Source organism: Biomphalaria glabrata, chromosome 9 (assembly GCF_947242115.1).
Source record: "Biomphalaria glabrata chromosome 9, xgBioGlab47.1, whole genome shotgun sequence".
Taxonomy (NCBI): Eukaryota; Metazoa; Mollusca; class Gastropoda; family Planorbidae; genus Biomphalaria; species Biomphalaria glabrata.
The window spans coordinates 25370076-25392755 of record NC_074719.1 but is presented as its reverse complement, the minus strand read 5'-3'; positions in this window follow the sequence as shown (position 1 = coordinate 25392755).

The following is a 22680-nucleotide window of genomic DNA, read 5'->3' as shown; positions in this document are numbered from 1 at the left end:
ATATGAGAATATATTAATGTGTAAATGTGTAAATGTTAATTAAAAAAACGCCAAAGCTAACATTCTAATAGTTTAACTTTGTTTTAACAATGAAAATATTGACAACGTCTGTCGTGAGGAGAACCACGCTGGTGGAGATTCATCGTAACATTTATTGAATTTCCAGCAAATAAAAAGTATTCCAATATTCTAATTTGAATGACAAAATATTCAAATGAGGTAATAAAACCAAGTCAGCTTCACGAACATATAAAGTAATTGAAGAGTATTCTTGAACAATTCAAAAGACTGTCTACTATTCAAACAGTATAAAAACAACAACCGGCAAAGCAGAATATGTTTGGTGCAGGTAATTACTTTGCTTGCATGATTATTACAAAGCTTTGAATGTGTATAAATTAAACTAATGACAACTATGTTACAATATCCATTGCTAAATAAGGAATACAAGCGAACTCATTAACCTATATTTGAAACAAAGTACTAGGTCTCTTCACTGATTCCCATCATAGACTCCAACACTGACCCAGACTGTCCCTCTACAGAATCAAGACTGCCATCATAGACTCCATCACTGACCCAGACTGTCCCTCTACAAAATCAAGACTGCCATCATAGACTCTATCACTGACCCAGACTGACCCTCTACAGAGCAAGACTGCCATCATAGACTCCATCACTGACCCAGACTGTCCCTCTACAGAATCAAGACTGCCATCATAGACTCTATCACTGACCCAGACTGTCCCTCTACAGAATCAAGACTGCCATCATAGACTCTATCACTGACACAGACTGTCCCTCTACAGAATCAAGACTGCCATCATAGACTCCATCACTGACCCAGACTGTCCCTCTACAGAATCAAGACTGCCATCATAAACTCCATCACTGACCCAGACTGTCCCTCTACAGAATCAAGACTGCCATCATAGACTCCATCACTGACACAGACTGACCCTTTACAGAATCAAGACTGCCATCATAGACTCCATCACTGACCCAGACTGTCCCTCTACAGAATCAAGACTGCCATCATAAACTCCATCACTGACCCAGACTGTCCCTCTACTGAATCAAGACTGCCATCATAGACTCTATCACTGACCCAGACTGTCCCTCTACAAAATCAAGACTGCCATCATAGACTCTATCACTGACCCAGACTGACCCTCTACAAAATCAAGACTGCCATTATAGACTCCATCACTGACACAGACTGACCCTCTACAGAATCAAGACTGCCATTATGGACTCCATCACTGGCACAGATTGTCCCTCTACAAAATCAAGACTGCCATTATGGACTCCATCACTGGCACAGACTGACCCTCTACAGAATCAAGACTGCCATTATGGACTCCATCACTGACACAGACTGACCCTCTACAGAATCAAGACTGCCATTATGGACTCCATCACTGACACAGACTGACCCTCTACAGAATCAAGACTGCCATCATAGACTCCATCACTGACACAGACTGACCCTCTACAAAATCAAGACTGCCATCATAGACTCCATCACTGACCTAGACTGACCCTCTACAGAATCAAGACTGCCATCATAGACTCCATCACTGACCCAGACTGTCCCTCTACAAAATCAAGACTGCCATCATAGACTCTATCACTGACACAGACTGTCGATCTACAGAATCAAGACTGCCATCATAGACTCCATCACTGACCCAGACTGTCCCTCTACAAAATCAAGACTGCCATCATAGACTCCATCACTGACCCAGACTGTCCCTCTACAGAATCAAGACTGCCATCATAGACTCCATCACTGACACAGACTGACCCTCTTCAGAATCAAGACTGCCATCATAGACTCCATCACTGACACAGACTGACCCTCTACAGAATCAAGACTTCCATCATAGACTCCATCACTGACACAGACTGTCCCTCTACAGAATCAAGACTGCCATCATAGACTCCAACACTGACACAGACTGTCCCTCTACAGAATCAAGACTGCCATCATAGACTCCTACACTGACCCAGACTGTCCCTCTACAGAATCAAGACTGCCATCATAGACTCCAACACTGACACAGACTGACCCTCTACAAAATCAAGACTGCCATTATAGACTCTATCGTTGACCCAGACTGTCCCTCTACAGAATCAAGACTGCCATCATAGACTCTATCACTGACCCAGACTGTCCCTCTACAGAATCAAGACTGCCATCATAGACTCTATCACTGACCCAGACTGTCCCTCTACAGAATCAAGACTGCCATTATGGACTCCATCACTGACACAGACTGTCCCTCTACTGAATCAAGACTGCCATCATAGACTCCATCACTGACACAGACTGACCCTCTACAGAATCAAGACTGCCATCATAGACTCCATCACTGACCCAGACTGACCCTCTACAGAATCAAGACTGCCATCATAGACTCCATCACTGACACAGACTGACCCTCTACAGAATCAAGACTGCCATTATGGACTCCATCACTGACACAGACTGTCCCTCTACTGAATCAAGACTGCCATCATAGACTCTATCACTGACACAGACTGTCCCTCTACAGAATCAAGACTGCCATCATAGACTCCATCACTGACACAGACTGTCCCTCTACAGAATCAAGACTGCCATCATAGACTCCATCACTGACCCAGACTGTCCCTCTACAGAATCAAGACTGCCATCATAGACTCCATCACTGACCTAGACTGTCCCTCTACAGAATCAAGACTGCCATCATAAACTCCATCACTGACACAGACTGTCCCTCTACAGAATCAAGACTGCCATCATAGACTCCATCACTGACCCAGACTGTCCCTCTACAGAATCAAGACTGCCATCATAGACTCCATCACTGACCCAGACTTTATAATCTGCTTACAAAATCACGAACAGATTAAAAAAATATCTCATTTTGGATTTTTTTTTAAGTGATCGAGATAGATTTAGACCTATATTTATATGCCAGTGATTCTTATAAAAAAAAAAGTAATGAAACTTCCACTTTTGGTTAAAATTCGCCCTACTATTTATTTAATGTATGCTAATAATGCCTTTTAATATCGCGCGTAGAATTGGCGTTTTCTATATTGAATGACACACCAAAACGATAATTTATTTTTCCTGGAGATTTTCATGAGTTTTCAGGAGATTAGCGCGCGGCCTATGAAAGTGCGTGGCCCACTGCATTATAAAAGTAAAGCTAAGTACAGAAATATGGAATGATAAATAAATGTTACGTATATAAAGGCAATATTAGTCAGAGGCGTGGCAAGATACTCGTAGGCTCGGTTCAAAAATATCTTGGTGGGCCCCCTCCCCAAATAAGACGAATGTAGTGTGTAACAAAAAAATCTGAATGTATCGGTACATATTCACCAAAAGACATTTCAATTTAAGTTGTGTAGATTTTTTTGTATAAGTAGGCCAAATTATGTCATAACGTTTGATTCTGTTCCTATAACTCCTTAACAGAATCTAACGATTAAAGGTGTTTCAAATGAGATGAATACATTATTTTATATGACCTCTATTTCTTATTATACATATTTACATTTCGAAAACACTTCTAGTTGTAAAGTTATTTAACATTGATACAAACTATAATCTAATTTAATGTCCATTATTTAACAGCAAACAGATCTAACATTAATTGACTATTATCATTCAGGTCTTGTAAGTAGCAACGTTAGTAACCAGTGCATCTATTTCTAAACTTTTGACTCTAATGGAAAGAACACCAAGAGAAACCAATCTGCTCTGTGTCATAGACTTTCTGAAATAATTTTTTATCCATCAAAATTTCGAAAATGACCGCAATGCTGAACAAACCGATACAAAGCGAGAAATAAAAGGTGCATGCTGTTGCTTGGAAACCTTGATGATAAAATATAGCTGTCTATGATTTAAAAAAAAACAACTGCCAAATCAACTGTAGTTGTCTATCATAACAAAAAATAAACAGGCTAATTTGGTATTGAAAACAAACTTGATATGTCTTTATGAAAGAGGCTTTTTAGACGGATTGTATTTCTGAACAATAGTTTATGGCCTTTGGCAATATCATCTGAATAAATTGAGAATAGAATATGTTGACTTATTCTAACTCTATACCATACATTCTGGACACTAGCCATTAACGACTACAACATTTTATGCCCATGAAATCTGTCATGTAATATACTTTGATTTTGAAAGGCTTATCAAATTTCTTTTTAACTTTCTGAAATCGTATAAATCAAAAAGTCTGTATTAGAACCCCAACTACGCCTGCAGCCTCACTTCTAACACTCAAATAATCATTTCTCAATTGATTTACTTTATTCTATAGAGAGTTTCTTCAGTTGACCTTCTGTTTTGTGTAGATCTACTTTCCAACATTTTTGACACAACTTACAACTGGAACTGGACATTAAGCAAAATAATATTATCGAATGTTTATAATTTTGGTCAAGTTGCAGCAGCTCCTTATTTATAAGACTTAGTATAAAGTCAATTAAAGATCTCTGCTCACTACCTCACATTTTGTTTAGCTTGTGACATCAGTTATCGAGCTATATACATCTTAGGAATCCTTGGGATTTTACCTCTTTTCTTTGCCTGTTTTTTGGGGCTATCAGGCTTTTTTTCCTTTCTTTTGTAATAATAAAAGGGTGCAATTTGAGTATTTACAATTGAAGATGCCATAACTACAATGTACAGTCTGGCTGGATATATTCATAGCAACATTGAAGTTGTTATAGTATTTTAGACTTACGACTTACAAGTGCTACCATAAATTGCTATTGCTTACTTCAAATGCAATTGATTAAAACCAAATACATAGCTTATACAAATAAATTACAAAGTATTTAAAATATTAATCCTGCAAGAATAATAAACTTTAACCTAATAACCGCTTGAAATCTAATGATCTATTTTATATTAAATGGATTGTTTTAATTCATTAGTTAATAGCTACACTTGAAACCTCCTAAAAATTGTACAAGTTATTCCCCTTACGACAATTTTTAAGGGCCTCCTTGAGGGCTACTCTAACATCATCAAGGTTGTACTTGAGTCTGCTAGAGTCGTTTTGAGGTAAAGCCTTTCACGTCTATTTCTCTCTATCACAAGTGTTCAGGGTTTTGTTAGACTCGTTTACAACTCTACTTCAGGGCTAAGGGTGTCAAATGTTCTCAACTCTTCTTCCTTCCTATTACGCGAGGTTTCGATACTGTCCCTAATCCTATCTGCAGTATTGACTAACTTTTAAAGTACGTTCTAAACCTTTCTTGATCATACCCTTTACCAATCCTTGATCATACCCTTTACCAATCCTTGATCATACCCTTTACCAATCCTTGATCATACCCTTTACCAATCCTTGATCATACCCTTTACCAATCCTTGATCATACCCTTTACCAATTCTTGATCATACCCTTTACCAATTCTTGATCATACCCTTTACCAATCCTTGATCATACCCTTTACCAATTCTTGCGTTTTATATTTTTTACAAATAAATTCTGACTTTTTCATTGTCATTTTTTTTCTATACAACATATACATATTTTCTTAACCAAACTCCCCCCCCCCCCCCCATTTACTCTAATACTATAAATGGTTTTATGAATATACAAGAAAAGAATGGGAAGATCCGGTAACAGTTGTCACCTCAAACGCATGATTTGGGCTAGCCACCAGTCCAATAAACCTGATGAAAAGCAGTTTCTTACAGTAGTCCATGCCACTGGTACTGTCTAGTTAAAAACACGAAATAATGTTTTAAAGCGGGCCAACAAGTGCAGGGAATATACAGTTTTAGTATAAAGTAAGAACATTTTGAGAGAGCTTTTTAGATTATATTTTTAAAGTGTAAGAACAGGTCGATGCTGACTGATTGTAATTTGACAGCAGTCACAACGATAAGAACTAGTAAGCTAGTTCCAGAATTCCGGAATATTATGCACAGTTAAATACTTCGCATTAAGTCAAACTAAATTGTTGTTAAGAATTGATGTGATGTAAAAAGACAGTAACTAAATTAAAAAATAAATTTCCTTAAATTAGTTTCAAAAATCGCTAGGTTTAAGTGTGTAATACAGTAAACATGTACATTAATAGATAGCTCTAGATAGGAAGATCTCTCACCTGATTTTTCTGAAGAAAATTTAACTGAAGTCATATAGAACAAGAACACGATGGGTAGATGCAAATATTAGCAAATAATGCACTTGGTCATTGGCGGAGTCAATATGGGGGGAAGTAGGGTCTATTCCCTCACTCCTCAAGGTCTCACTTTACACGAAAATGATCAAATCCACACGTGCTTAGGCTACACAAGTCACAATTGTCCCTGACCATTCAGTTATGATCCCCCCTCCCCCTGTTATTTATTTGACTTAATTTGAACCGCGCCTTTTTTTGTTACCAGCATCACTGTAGAAACCAAAAGAACTTCTTGATAGGATACTTCCTCAGAACTCCTTGATAGGATACTTCCCCAGAACTCCTTGATAGGATACTTCCCCAGAACTCATTGATAGGATACTTTCTCAGAACTCCTTGATAGGATACTTCCCCAGAACTCATTGATAGGATACTTCCCCAGAACTCATTGATAGGATACTTCCTCAGAACTCATTGATAGGATACTTCCTCAGAACTCATTGATAGGATACTTCCTCAGAACTCATTGATAGGATACTTCCTCAGAACTCATTGATAGGATACTTCCCCAGAACTCATTGATAGGATACTTCCTCAGAACTCATTGATAGGATACTTCCTCAGAACTCCTTGATAGGATACTTCCCCAGAACTCCTTGATAGGATACTTCCCCAGAACTCATTGATAGGATACTTCCCCAGAACTCCTTGATAGGATACTTCCTCAGAACTCCTTGATAGGATACTTCCTCAGAACTCATTGATAGGTTACTTCCTCAGAACTCATTGATATGATACTTCCTCAGAACTCCTTGATAGGATACTTCCCCAGAACTCCTTGATAGGATACTTCCCCAGAACTCATTGATAGGATACTTCCCCAGAACTCCTTGATAGGATACTTCCCCAGAACTCATTGATAGGATACTTCCTCAGAACTCATTGATAGGATACTTCTTCAGAACTCATTGATAGTATACTTCCTCAGAACTGATTGATAGGATACTTCCCCAGAACTCATTGATAGGATACTTTCCCAGAACTCATTGATAGGATACTTCCCCAGAACTCCTTGATAGGATACTTCCCCAGAACTCATTGATAGGATACTTCCCCAGAACTCATTGATAGGATACTTCCCCAGAACTCATTGATAGGATACTTCCTCAGAACTCATTGATAGGATACTTCCTCAGAACTTATTGATAGGATACTTCCTCAGAACTCCTTGATAGGATACTTTTTCAGAACTCCTTGATAGGATACTTCCTCAGAACTCCTTTATATGATACTTTTTCAGAACTCCTTGATAGGATACTTCCTCAGAACTTCTTGATAGGATACTTCCTCAGAACTCCTTGATAGGATACTTCCTCAGAACTCCTTGATAGGATACTTTCCCAGAACCTATTGATAGGATTCTTCCTCAGAACTCCTTGATAGGATACTTTCCCAGAACTCATTGATAGGATACTTCCTCAGAACTCCTTGATAGGATACTTCCCCAGAACTCATTGATAGGATACTTCCTCAGAACTCCTTGATAGGATACTTCCTCAGAACTCCTTGATAGGATACTTCCCCAGAACTCATTGATAGGATACTTCCTTAAAACTCCTTGATAGGATACTTCCCCAGAACTCATTGATAGGATACTTCCTCAGAATTCATTGATAGGATACTTCCCCAGAACTCATTGATAGGATACTTCCCCAGAACTCATGACAGGATACTTCCTCAGAACTCATTGATAGGATACTTCCCCAGAACTCATTGATAGGATACTTTCTCAGAACTCCTTGATAGGATACTTCCCCAGAACTCATTGATAGGATACTTCCCCAGAACTCATTGATAGGATACTTCCTCAGAACTCATTGATAGGATACTTCCCTAGAACTCCTTGATAGGATACTTTCCCAGAACTCCTTGATAGGATACTTCCTCAGAACTCCTTGATAGGATACTTCCTCAGAACTCCTTGATAGGATACTTCCTCAAAACTCCTTGATAGGATACTTCCCCAGAACTCATTGATAGGATACTTCCCCAGAACTCCTTGATAGGATACTTCCTCAGAACTCCTGGATAGGATACTTCCTCAGAACTCATTGATAGGATACTTCCTCAGAACTCCTTGATAGGATACTTCCTCAGAACTCATTGATAGGATACTTCCTCAGAACTCATTGATATGATACTTCCTCAGAACTCATTGATAGGATACTTCCCCAGAACTCCAAAGTGGAGTGCCAAGTTTGTTTGGTTCGTTTAAACATATATTTATGTTTTTTTTTGTTTTTTTTTTTAATATATTATGTAGCCGGCAAAGTGCTAAATCCAAGCATTTTATTTCTACTGCTGTACTGCAAAATACGAAATTATTCGCCATGGTTATGAAATTGTCTGTAGAAAACTTTAGTCATAGGCATAAATCAGCTTGCTTATATGGTAACAATGAAAGGGGAACAACTTCTCAAATTCTAAAGAATGATTCAATAGAATAAGTTATTTCCCATTACATAACCTCCTTGCTTTATGACTTAAAAAGACTCTGGCTCATGAGCCGTATGCGCCTCGTCAGAGTAACTCAGGCAGCCAACTAGTGCAGGCAGCAGGCCAACAAGTGCAGGCAGCAGGCCCACATGTGCAGGCAGGCCCACAAGTGCAGGCAGCAGGCCCACAAGTGCAGGCAGTAGGCCCAAAAGTGCAGGCAGCAGGCCCACAAGTGCAGGCAGCAGGCCAACAAGTGCAGGGAATATGCTTAAATCCTTGTCAATTAATTTCAATTAAAACTCTCGATCTATTTCTGACATTTTAACACCGATAACAAATGAAGCCACATGTTCTTGTACACAATATTTTTGTTTAAATCATGTATCTATATTTCTTTTTCTGTTTCCTGTGACGTACAATTGAAGCTAGTTTGACACAAGGAATGTTTATCAGATAAAAAACTATTTTGTTGAGAAAAAAAATGTCAGGGTATTTACTCATCAAGGAAATTGTAGAAGGCTTTATCCACGTGATTGGCTTCAAGGTGGCAACAAACCCTCATACATTGAACGAAAAGTACCAAGGGACAAGCAGTATTGTGGCTCTTAAGATCATTTCAGAGTACACAAACAATGACTTTATTTACGACCCTTAAACACTTTCCTGAAGTTAATCAAAGTTTTAAGAAATCCGAAAGTATTATTGTGTTAAAACAGAATGATTGAAATATATCAATTGTTGTTATAGTAATGGTGAGGTCAACAATTGTAGTCAGAATGCATTTGAATTTTCATTTGTTGTTTTTCATTCACCAGTATATATAAAGTTTGTCTCCGAGTCCGAAGATTAATGAGGAGTGCAGTATTTCCCGTGGCTACGCAGCCCCAGCTGCGACCTACATACTTTGCCATACATAGCACAGGCATAACCATTGTCCGCCGGTGGTCGATTTAGATTTTCTTTTCGCCGTCTAAGTCTGTTCTCGGCAGTGGATTTTCTTTTGGTCTGAAATGTATATCCCAGCTGTCTCGTTCTGAAACCGCCTTCAAACAGGTGCTCTCTTCTATGTCAGTTAAAGCAGGTTGGCGCTTAAGCTGGTCTTTAAAGCGTTTCTTGGGGCACCTCTGTTACGTCGACCAACTTTCAGCTCACCAAAAGAAAAGACTGCTTTTGGCATACGCTCGTCCCCCATACCTGAGGACGTGCCCTGCCCAGCGTAGCAGTAGGACCATAGGAAGTCCCTCTATATCGATATATATATATAAATTCTGTTTCTGACTTGGCAGCCAAACGTCAAGACTCAAATGATTCTTGGAGGTGGAAAGATTACACATTCTTACATTTTATTTGTGCATCATCATAAGTAAAAGAAAATGTATCATTTATAATTTATGTGAAGTAACCTTTTTAGGGAATGGTGGGGGTGTGACGGTGGGGGGGGGGGGGGTCAACACAAACCAGATGTAATTAGCAGATCTTTCACATTAAATCAGAGACAACCAAACCTTTGGACATCTCTATTTAGAGGACATTTTAGCTCGTCTTTTGGTAGACAAATTTCGGGTATTTATTTCTCAACTAGTTCAGAATGTGTCTAGTACCAACCAACTTTTGTAGTTGACATTGTATGAGACCTTCCCTTTGTTCTTATCTTGAATGCTGCAATGCTGACTGCATGTACAGATCAGGACTGTACACGTAAGGACAACAACATGCCAGAGAGGATCAGGACTGTACACGTAAGGACAACAACATGCCAGAGAGAGAGGGGGATGAGGCGGACCAGAATTCGTACAATTTTAAAGAAAACGAAGGAAACATTTAAAACTAAGTGTGTGTGTGTGTGTGTGTGCGGCTTCCATGACCTGGTCCCCGCCTACATTGAAGGCTGCACTAATTAGCAAGATATTGTCAGCACTCTGGGTATGAGAAGATCTTGAAATTCGCAGGTGATGAAACCAGACATAATCAAGTCCTGAGCTTGAATTCTCCACCCACACCCCTTTTTCTCTTTTTCCCCCCTCTCTTCCCCACAGCACGGTTTTCTCTGTGTACACACACACACACACTATCACATTCTAGGAGAATTATTAACATGCTAATATGACCACACACCCAATTAATATGGCGCTTTTATACACACATACACACTATATTTCTATACGTTCTCAATTATCTCATTCTTTCCATTGCACACTCCTAGAAGTAGTCACGTGTGTAGGTCTAGACATTATGTGTGTCAGACTGGGTGACCTTATCTTCCCTAATACAGAGCTAGGGAATTTGGTCAAGCCTAGAACTTTGTGTGCATTGTATCATATATGTTTTTTAGAACTGTATGTTTCTAATGATATACTGACGAGTCAACCGAAAATCTGTTGAGTGCGAATCTGTTTTAAGTTGTATAAATATCCAACACGTCGGGAACATTATGCCCCATCTCTACAGTACCACACTCTAATAGTATCTGTACAAGAAGTTTGAGAATTTAATGAGGTAAGGAAAATATTTATGACTAGTCGACCCATGGCGTAGCATACGGCCGGCCTTAGGCCAATGCAACATATGCGACCGCAGTGGGCCCCGCACTTTCAAATTACCTGCGCTAATTCTAGGTGTAAATTATTAAATTAAACCATTTTATAACTTATAATAGAATTCCCGCAGCTTCCTGAAAGTGCAAAATATACGAAAAAGTTCTGAAAAACTCCCAAAATTATCAAAATCTTTTGAAAACTCAAAAAAAATCTCCAGAAAAATATAGACTTCTTCTTCTTCTAGCTAGCTTTATTGCTGCTGAGCTGTGAGCTCTTTTGCAGACTGTGCCAAGGAAAAAAAGTGTGCTGTTTTCTTCTGTTGTTCAGCACTGCCGTACAGGGTGTTGGTTATGTTGGGCTGTAGTGGAAGTAGGATCTGCCTAAGGTGGATTAGGGAGGGGCATTCAAAGAGGATATGGTTTACGGTTTCAAAGGGGTGGGCGCAGTGTCTGCAAAGGGGTAGTTGTGTGGAGTTTATTTTGTTCAGGTGGTAATTTAATAGTGGTGTGTGTCCTGTTCTTAGTTGGAAGATTGTAGATTGTTCTTTGCGGGAGAGGAAATCAAGACTGTCCAGTTTGTTAGGCGTAGTCATTTCTCTGTACATGGCTCTGCCTGTGTTTCCTGATGCCCATTGGTTGAGCCACTCCTCTTTGTGATTGTTGACTAACATTGACCTTAGGGTGAGGTAGTTAACAGGTCTATCTGGTTGTTCCATAGATGAACCTGCCTTTGATAGCTTATCTGCCTTTTCATTTCCCATGATGCCAATGTGTCCAGGGATCCACTGTAGTGCAATATTGATATTTAATTTTGATATCATCTGGTGGATTATCACAATGAGTGTTGTCAACTCTCTTGGGTTGTTTGAGGTGCTGGTGTTAAGTGCTTGCAGAGTAGATTGGGAGTCTGTAAAGACAAAAATATAACAAAAAATATAAACAAAAATTGTCATTTTGGGTCGTCATTCAATATGGAAAACGCCAATCCTACGCGTGATGAAAATAAACGCCATTATGCAATACCCGTAATTGTTGAATCTGGTGAAAGAAGCTTCTCGCGCCTCAAACTAATGAAGAATTACTTGAGGTCAACAATTCTCAAAGATAGATTGAAATATTTGGTAATTCTTGCTATTGAGCGTGATCTATGTAAGAAATTGAATTTTTATGATACACTGTATGGCTTCGCTACACGCAAGGCTCGTTAAGTTATTTTGTAGGTAGTAAAGAATGAATAAAATGCAAAGACGAATTTATTTTCTAATACAAATTCTTAATTTTCACTTATTATCCTTATCCCTACTCAAATTTGGCCCCGCCAAATCCGTTTCGCATAGAGCCCCACAACGGTTGAATCCGAACTGCTATTTAGTGACGGGTAAATACAGAATAGCTTACTTGTTCTCTCCTCCCCCCCCCCCTTTTTTTTTTTTCGCCGCTAAAGTTACGTGGGGGAACTCTAGTCCGACTTACAGAAATAAAGAGTGATCTTTCCATGACTTCTTTGTCCGGCCCTGCTCTTTAGTGAAGGATGAATATTATTCTCCTCCCCATCTTTTTTTTCGCCGACTTGCAGAAAAAAAAAGAGTGATCTTTCCTTTACGTGGTGTCCAAACTCTTGAGCCATGAAGAGAATTATATATATAGATATTCAACCCACGTCGTAAGATACGCCGCTATTTTGCAGGGCCGGCCATATGCCACTGCAACCTATTCGACCGCAGTGGGCCCCACACTTTCATAGGATCCGCGCTAGTCCTGGGTGTAAATTATTAAATTAAACCATTTTATAACTTATAACAGATTTTCCGCAGCCTCCTGATCTACCAGAAGCTCCTGGAAATCTCCTGAAATTGCAAAATATACGAAAAAGTCCCGGAAATCTTCGGAAATTATAAAAAATCTTTTGAAAACTCATACAAATCTCCTGAAATATATACACAAAAATTGTCATGTTGGGGTGTCATTCAATATGGCAATATTTGACTGAGTTTAACATTTGGACTATTCTGACTTGACTGAACTTAACATTTGGACCATAGGCATTACCAGGATTTTGTTTCGGGTAGGGGGGGGGGTAAATAAATGTGTGTGTATATATATATATATGGCTCCTTTTGTCTCGAAAGGCAATGGATGCGCCCAAGTGAGTCACTGGTTTTGGCTTAATCTTGAGACGGGGCAGAATCTGGTGTGGCTAATCAAGCCAATTTTAGAACGGCAGACTTTGCCACAATTCGTACATGTGTATGCCTCTGATTTAGGGCTAGCAGACAGGGCAGCTTTCTTTTTTCCCCTCTTGACTAAAGCCGCTTCAATTCTTTTATTCTCAGCAAGGGTTGTCCCAGCACGCACAGTCTGTCTCCATGCACTCCGGTCTTTGGCTATGTTTTCCCACATACTTTCACTGATGCCTGAGGCTCTCATGTCTCGCTTGCAGACATTTCTATATGTTAGTCTTGGGCGGCCCTTGGGTCTGACTCCTTCCACAAGCTCAGCATATAAGATATCTTTCGGGATTCTACCATCTGGCATGCGGGTGACATGTCCGAGCCAGCGTAATCTTCTCAGGAGAGCAAACATGCTGTTCATATTGGCCAATCTCAAAACTTCCTGATTGGAGACATGGTCCCTCCAAGAGATGCCCATTATGCGTCTCAGGCAGCGCAAGTGGAAACTATTCAATCTGTGCTCTTGGTACATGTATGTTGACCAGCTTTCACTGCCATAAAGGAGAGTGCTCACAACACAGGCGTTGTAGACTAGGATTTTGGTCGCTGTGGTCAATTTACCATTTTCCCAGACGCGCTTGGAGAGTTTTGCCAATGCTGTGGTAGCTTTTCCTATCCTTTTTGTCAGCTCGATGTCTAAGTCTAGGTTACTGACAATTGTTGAACCCAAGTAGGTAAATTCCTGCACCACTGAAAGGGTGTGGTTCCCAATTTGTATTATAGGTATTTCTGCGACGTCTTGTGCCAGGATTTCGGTCTTGGAGAGACTTATAGTAAGGCTAAACTCTTGAAAAGCAGCTGCTAAGGCGTTCACTAGCTTCTGTAGACCTCCTTGTGAGTGAGATACGAGTGCCGCGTCATCGGCAAACAGCAGCTCCCTTATCAAGATACGACGCCTTTTCGTTTTGGCTTTAAGACGTGAGAGGTTAAAGAGCCTTCCATCGGATCTGCTATGGATGTATATTCCGTCTTCCAGGGATTTAAAAGCACTGGATAGTACGACTGAGAAGAAGATGCCAAATAGTGTAGGGGCCAGTACACATCCTTGTTTTACACCGCTCTTAATGGAGAATGGCCTGGAGGAAGAACTTTCAAACTGAACGGTGCCCTGCATGTTTTCGTGAAAAGCTGACACTAGTTTTCTTAACTTATTTGGGCAGCCGATTTTCTCTAGTATAGCAAACAGACCGCTTCTGCTAACAAGGTCAAAGGCCTTGGTCAAATCAATAAAAGCTATGAAGAGGGGCTGCTTTTGTTCTCTGCTCTTCTCCTGTAGCTGCCGCAGAGAGAAAATCATATCTGTTGTAGATCTACCTGCCCTAAAGCCACACTGCGACTCTGGATAAACACGATCTGCCAGGATCTGTAATCGCTTTAGTAATACTCTAGCAAAAGCCTTTCCGACTATGCTAAGCAGTGAGATGCCTCTGTAATTGTTACAATCAGAGCGGTCGCCTTTATTTTTATAAATTGTAACAATGTTGGAGTCTTTCAATTCCTGGGGGACCATTCCTTGTTCCCAGAACAAGCTTAGCAGTTCGTGGAGTGGTTTGATTAGGGCATGTTTTCCAGCCTGAATTACTTCAGCAGGAATGCCATCTCCTCCGGGTGTTTTCCCATGTGCAAGCATGTCAATGGCAATGCTCAGCTACTTTACTGAGGGCGTTTCGTCTAATTCCGTCAAAACTGGAAGTGATGGGAAGTTGGAAACAGCATTTGGTGAGATGGCGTTTTCAATCTGGTAGAGTTCTGCATAGTGTTCTACCCATCGTTCCATTTGCAGCGCACGATCACTGATGATTGAGCCATCTTTTGACTTGAGCAGAGAAAAACTTGCTGGTGTGAGGTTCAAAGGCTTTTCTCATGCCCTAATATAGTCCTCTTATGTTACCACAGTCGGCACAAGATTGAATATCTTCGCATAGCTCCTGCCAGTATATGTTAGCACATTGTCTCGCTACTCTTTGGGCATTGCTACGTGCAGCTCTGAGCCTTTTTAAGTTGCTTGGGGTGGGATCCTTCTTGTAGATTAGCATGGCTGCTCTCTTGTTCGTAGTGGCAGTTTCCATTTCTGGTAGACTAGCTTCAAACCAGTCTTCGCTTTTCTTGGTTTTGTTTCCAAAGACCAGTGATGATGTTTGGTAGATTGTATCATGCATAAACGTCCATCTTTTTTCTACCTCAGTCACAGAGAAGTTTTTAAAAGCTTTCTCTAATTTGTTCTCAAATTCGGTGCAAAGATCAGGATTTTTTGTGCTAGTAGTATTCAGGCGTGATTTTCTTTTTCCCTGTGAAGTGTGGATCTTAGTTGGCAGCAGTCTTGTCCGGCAGGACACTAAAGTATGATCAGTATCACAATCCGCGCTTTGGTAGCTACGTGTCAGCAGTATATTTCCAATGTCCTTTTTTCGTGTCAGCATCATATCCAGCTGGTGCCAGTGCCCAGACCTAGGGTGCCTCCATGAGACACAGTGCTGTGGTTTTGTTCTGAAGTATGTGTTGGTAATGCAGAGCTTATGGTATGTGCAGAATTCAAGCAGTCTTAGTCCGTTCTCATTCATCTTTCCGATTCCAAAAAGCCCAAGACAGTCTGGCCAGGTAGTGTGATCTGATCCTACTCTGGTATTGAAGTCACCTAAAAGGATCATATGTTCTTTTTGAGGAATGTTTGCAATGGCTTCTTTGAGGTCTTCATAGAACTTGTCTTTGTCCTCCTGAAGCGAGCATAGTGTGGGGGCATAGGCACTAATTAGAGTGACTTTTCCAGATGCTGTCATCATACTTATGCTTAGTAGCCGTTCCGAGCCACCAACTGGAGGGACTATCATGGGAAGAAGACTGTTCTTGACAGCAAAGCCCACACCATTTATTCGAGTCTCATCCTGTGCTTTCCTTTTTCAAAAGAAAGTGTAGTCAGTCTCGCGGAGCATGCCGTTTTCGGCCAGTCGGGTTTCTTGCAGGGCTGCAATGTCAATATGTAGCCTTTTTAGCTCGTTGTTTATAACTGCCGTCTTCCTTGCATCGTCGATCTGCCTTAGATCATCAGTGAGACCAGGTGACATTGTCCTGACATTTCAAGTGGCCAGTCGCATGACAGGGATTTTCTTTTTCAGTTTAATTTTTCTTCTTTTGTTGCTTGGTGCAAGTTTCCAGCCTACTTGTCGTTTTAAACTAAGCTCTAAGCACCCATTAGAGCAGGCAGGCTGTGGCGGATCAGCACCTAACTGACTGGGGGCTGCCCAGGTTAAGGAGGGCGGTAGCTGATCAATGAGGCGCGAAGACCTCTCCCACCGTCAGAGACAACCCGTGGCGTCCATACATTACGCCTATCAAGTTGGACTTATAACCCGTAACTGTTGTCTCCCGTGTTTTTTTTAGCCGCTTTGCAGCAGCACCAGAGTTTCCTCTCCGGGGCGCATTCCTGGGCCTTGGATAAAGGGGTCATGGGTGGCCCTCTCTCGACCTTGCTGATGTGACCCAAAGGAACGCATCGCATTACATTTAGCACCAACTCAGTTGCAGAAGCTGCTGGAGGGAATTTCGTAGCTGATACTCCCAACGCCCAAGGGGCTTCACTCCTGATTTCTCCTCGAGGTTGTCTCCTGAAGCCTCAGTACCGCAAGGCAGCGGAGGTTTGAAGTCAGAGTACCCCTCTCCTAGATGAACTGCCTTACTAGGCTGACGAGCTCCATCTGCCCGAAGCTCCCGGTTTTGTGGCGCCAGGTATCCGCCTTCACCCCTTCACCTGTTAGTAAGAGCAGTTTCGCCGGGCTTAATATCTAAGCCACACGAGCAGGCCAGGTGCTGGACTTAGTTGTCAGAGGCTATTTGAGACGCATGCCATAAGGAGTACTTTATAGACAATGGGAGCTTAACCCCATTGACACCCCTGGCCATGACAACCTTTGAAACCATATATATATATATATATATATATATATATATATATATATATATATATATATATATATATATATAAATCATTGCATTAGTTTTCTAAAGAAACGTTTCCGTGGGGCACCTCTGTTACGCCAAACAATATGCTCGTTACCCATACGGGATACGTGCCCTGCCCAGCATGATTCAGATCTCACCTGAGCCTTCCATCTCCAAGCCCTAACCCCAAGCTTTTTACCGAGGTTTATAGTAAAATAAAAAGAGGGTGCAGCGTACGCAAACTCGTTGGCCGCTGTCTAGATATCTTGTTCAGTGTCAGCAAGTAAGGAGTAGAGAAGCTTTGTTATGACCATTTCCTTTGTTTTGGTACGGGACAGTAGACACAAAGCACGAACACATGGTAATAATTCAACAGCAAAATAAAATAAATAATAAGGCTTGTCTTCGATTACGAAGATTAATGAGGATTGCAGTATTTCCCGTGGCTACGCAGCCGCTACATATTTTGCCACATCCAGGGCAAGCATAACCATTGTCAACCGGTGGTCGATTAAGATTTTCTTTTCGCGTCTGCCTCTGTTCTCGGCAGCAGATTTTCTTTGGTCTCAAATGTGTATCCGGGGCCTATGAATAGAGGTAATTCTTTAAGTCCGTCAGTTACGCTGGACAGAGCGGTATCCTGTATGGAAGACGAATCTCAGACGAACGCATGCCAAAGGCAGTCTTTTTTTGGTGAGCTAAAAAAGTGGACCACGTAATACCGAAACGCTTAAAAGACAAGATAGGTGCCAACTTGCTTTAACTGAAATAGAGCAGCTGAAGGTCACCAGCAAAATAAACAACAAAGTACAAGGTATCTACACTGCTCTAGGCAATTCAAGTGTTATCAATTTATAAAGCCTTCAAAACACAATAACTAATCATACATCGGCACATTTAATTTCATTACTTCTCTTTCATAGTTCAAATAATAAATCAATGTACAATAAGATGGTGCGCAAATGTTTAATTAGGTCTATTGATTCTTTAAAACTTGTTCTTGTTTGCAAAGAAATATTTTAGTGTACTGCGGTAAGCCTAGTGACGTAAGCAGCGTTTTTCCCGTTTACGTCATGGAAAATTTTCATTCATAAAACATTCGAAATAAATTTATATATCCTATACTCTTAAGCGAGCAATTCTTGTATGTATGTATGTATATATTATATATATATATATATATATATATATACATTTTATTTCTAAAACGGCTCCAACGATTTTCTTTAAAATTTCACGGTATGTGCATAATAGTGAGAAAAAAATTATCAACTCATTGGCCACATCGGGAAAACTCGAAGTCGACCGTTATATCGGTTTGAAAATGGCTCATTATCGAAAAATTAATTTTGGCTAGAATGTTTTATGAATGAAATCTATATTATAAAGTAGAATGTGTGGTGTATGTATGTATGTATGTATGTATGTATGGATGTATGTTACTTATAGACATCAAAACCGCTTGACCAATCTTGATAAAACTAGGCAGGAATGTTCCTTGGGTACCAACTTAGACCGTAGTGTATGTATTGTAGCCCTAAAACAAACTTAAGACCCTAAAAAAAAATATAGTTGTCCGACTCTATTATAGCTATAGTATTTTATGGATCTAGGCATGTTGACATGAGAAAAGATCGAAAGGATTTAGACCTAGATCTAATTTTAAGAAATACACTTTGCGCAGAAAGTTTTTTACTTTGACACATGAAAATACAAAAGAAGATCCTTTGATTTCATTATATAATAAAATTAACCTTCAATTTTGTGTTTCAAAAGCATTTTTTACATTAATTAACTCCTTATATATGTAACTACAGATTTCCTGACGAACATTCTTTCATCAGACAATACCTTAATGAATCGCGTACTAAAAATTAATTCGTTTAATTGTTTACTTTATAATTTATAATCCCATCCCTAGATCTAAAACTCTAATTCAACTCTAAGATGATAAAACTTCTCTTCGCACAGATAGTTTTATACTTTAACACATAAACATATTAATTAAAGTCCATTCACTTCATATTTTGATCAAATAAACATTCAAATTTGGTTTTCTAAAGCTACATCTACACATGAAAGCTGCGAAGCCGAGTTAAAGGCCTAGATCTATATTCATTCATGAATCGCGTACTAAAAATTATTTCGTTTAATTGTTCACTTTATAATCCCATTCATTTAACAAAGCTATCGCTCTTTTCGTTTTTAATAGATATGAATGTATCGGCTTCGGGTAATCCCATTTTCGCAAACCTAATTTTATTTTCGTAGCGAAAGAGAAAAAACTTGAAAGGATCATTAGTTAAGTTTAACATACATCTAAATCCAATCCACTAGATTAGTAAACACAAACTTAGGCCCGCAGGCCGCGGGTAATGTCTGGCGAATATCCTTTCATTAGACATTACCAAATGGTTACACATTAACAGTGATTCACAAATCTCTCTACTGAGTCTATTCCTAGGCCTAGGTCTAAAACCCTTATTGAACTCTAAGATGATAAAACTTCTTTTCGCAAAGATAGTTTTATGCTTTAACACATAAACATACTAATTATTGTCCATTCATTTCATATTTTAATCAAATTAACATTCAAATTTGTTTTTCTAAAGCATTTGTAATACATTCGTTCGCTGTTCGCTAAATAAAGCTGCGTAGCCGTGTTGAGATAGGCCTATATTCATTCATGAAAAAAGGTCACGCATGCGCAACACAGAATGAACTCTATACAAGCCTCTAGATTAGTGTAGATTTAGATCTATGTCTACCTAAAGATCTACTTTATACTGTAACACATGAACATACAAAATTAAGTCTATTCGTCTCAAATTTTAATCAAATATATGTAGGCCTACAAGCAAATGTTTTAATTTGAACAAATGGATTTAAGCCTATTAGCTATTCTGATTTGATCGCTTCATTCACACTATTTTTACATTGACACATTCGCTTTACTTATTACATTATTATTTCGTTTAATTGTTGACAAAACACTCTCAGTGACTATATTGAAAGTAATGCGCAAATAAAGACCCGCAGGTCGCGGGTAACATATGTCTAGTTTTCTATATGACGTCAATGGGAAAAAAACTTGACACCGCTTACGTCACTAGGCTCACAGCAGTACACTAAGACATTTCTTCGCAAACAAGAAAAAGTTTTAATGAATCAATTGTCGTAATTAAACATTTGCGCACCATCTTATTGTATTTTGATCAATTATGAAACTATGGAAGAAAAATAATGAAATTAAATATCTTTGTGTATGATTAGTTATTGTGTTTTAAAGGCTTTATAAATTGTTTACACTTTAATTGAGAGTACCCGTAGGTAGCTTTTACTTTGTTATTATTTTGCCGGTGAATTATTGCAATGTGTTTAAGCTTCGAAGTCTACTGTCCCATACCAAAACATAGGAAATGGTCATAACACAGCTTATCTATGCCTTATTTGCACAACCAGGGCCGGCCCTAACATTTGAGGGGCCCTATGTGAAATGGATTGCGCGCGGACCAGTAAGGGTATGGATAAGGATAATAAGTAAAAATAAAAAAATTGAATTAGAAAATAAATTCGTATTTGCATTACATTTTTGTTAAATGAACGCTGACGATGCCGTTTTTTATATCACGCGTAGGACTGGCGTTTACCATATTGATTGACAACCCAAAATGACAATTTTGTCTTTTTAAGGACATTTTTATGAGTTTCAGGAGATTTCCAGAAGCTCCTTGACAACAAGGAGACCACGGGAACCATATTATAAATTATAATGGTTTAATTTAATAATTTACACCTAGAATTAGCGCGGGGCTTTTGAATCTTAGGGGTCCACTGCGGCAGCATAGGCCTAAGGCATGCCCTGATGATATCCAGCTCGCGGTCAACGAATTTTCATCACGCTGCTGCTTTTTTTGGTTAACCTATAAACCTCTTTAAAACTGAAGTCATGTTCCAGAAGTCACCCAATAAAATCTACTGAGCCCCAAAGATCAGCGCGAATAGGCATTCCTTAACGTGGTAGACTACTTCACATATCTGTGAACCATAGTATCAAATGACGCATTGCTTTAAACTACTTTAAAGGGAGGTTGATATGTGATCAGGGTAAGTCGTGCTTTTAGACGCCTCCAAGCGAGAGTGTGGCGAAATAAATCGCTCCGCCTGTCTACAAAAATCAGTGTCAACCAGTGATTCTCTCAACCCCTCTATGTGGATCTGAGATATGAGTACTTTATAGAAAGCAGCTAAGACTTCTTGAACGACTTCACCAAAGACCGCAATACAACCATCGATATTCTTGCAAAATGGTATGAACTTCTTATAATCCGACAGTCACGCATTGCAGGACACTTATTCGTATGAGGGACGAACATATTTTTGGCAATGTTTTATTTTTAGTAAGCTGAAATGTTGTCAAAATAACAGAGATGCCTCACAATAACGTTTCTTTAGAATACTAACGCGATGTTTTTAACTCTTAGGAAAAAATGTTACTAGGTGCACGTTTTACACTATAACGTAGTGATTTTGCATCACTTGATGATTCTTACTAAAGCCATAATAATAAGGCTTGTCTTCGAGTCCGAAGATTAGTGAGGAATGCAGTATTTCCCGCCCCAGTTGTGACCTACATATTTTACCACAACCAGGGCAAGCATAACCATTGTCCGCAGGTGGTCGATTTAGATTTTCTTTTCGCCGTCTGCGTTTGTCCTCGGCAGCAGATTTTCTTTTGGTCTCAAATGTGTATCTCGCGGCCTTTGTGAGTGACCTCCGGCTGTTTCGTTCGGAGGCCGCATGCAGCCAGGTGCTCTCTTCTATGTCAGCCAAGGAAAGTTGACGCCTAAGCTGGTCTTTAAAGCGTTTCCGTGGGGCACCTCTGTTACGTCGACCACCTTTTAGCTCACCAAAAAAAGACTGCCATTGGCATACGTTCGTCTCCCATACGGGATACGTGCCCTACCCAGTGCAACTGTCGGACCATAAGAAGTCCCTCTATACTGTCCATACCTGCGTTGGCAAGGACATCGCTGTTTGTAGTGCGGTCCTGCCACCGTATGTCCATGATGGAGCGCAAGCATCTTTGGTGAAAGCACTCAAGAAGTCTTAGTTGTTTTCTGTAAAGTGTCCATGTTTTAGAGCCATAATGAATATATTAATTGCAATATTGAATGTCAGAAAGTAACCATTTTAGAAGTTACACTGTAAAGACTTTCTTCCAAACCTATAATAGCTCAATAATTTTACGCGAAAGAAGCAATGTAAAACGTTAAGACGTGAGCTGTGGTTTTCTATAGGCCTACTGTTGGGGGGACTTTCTATTCTAAT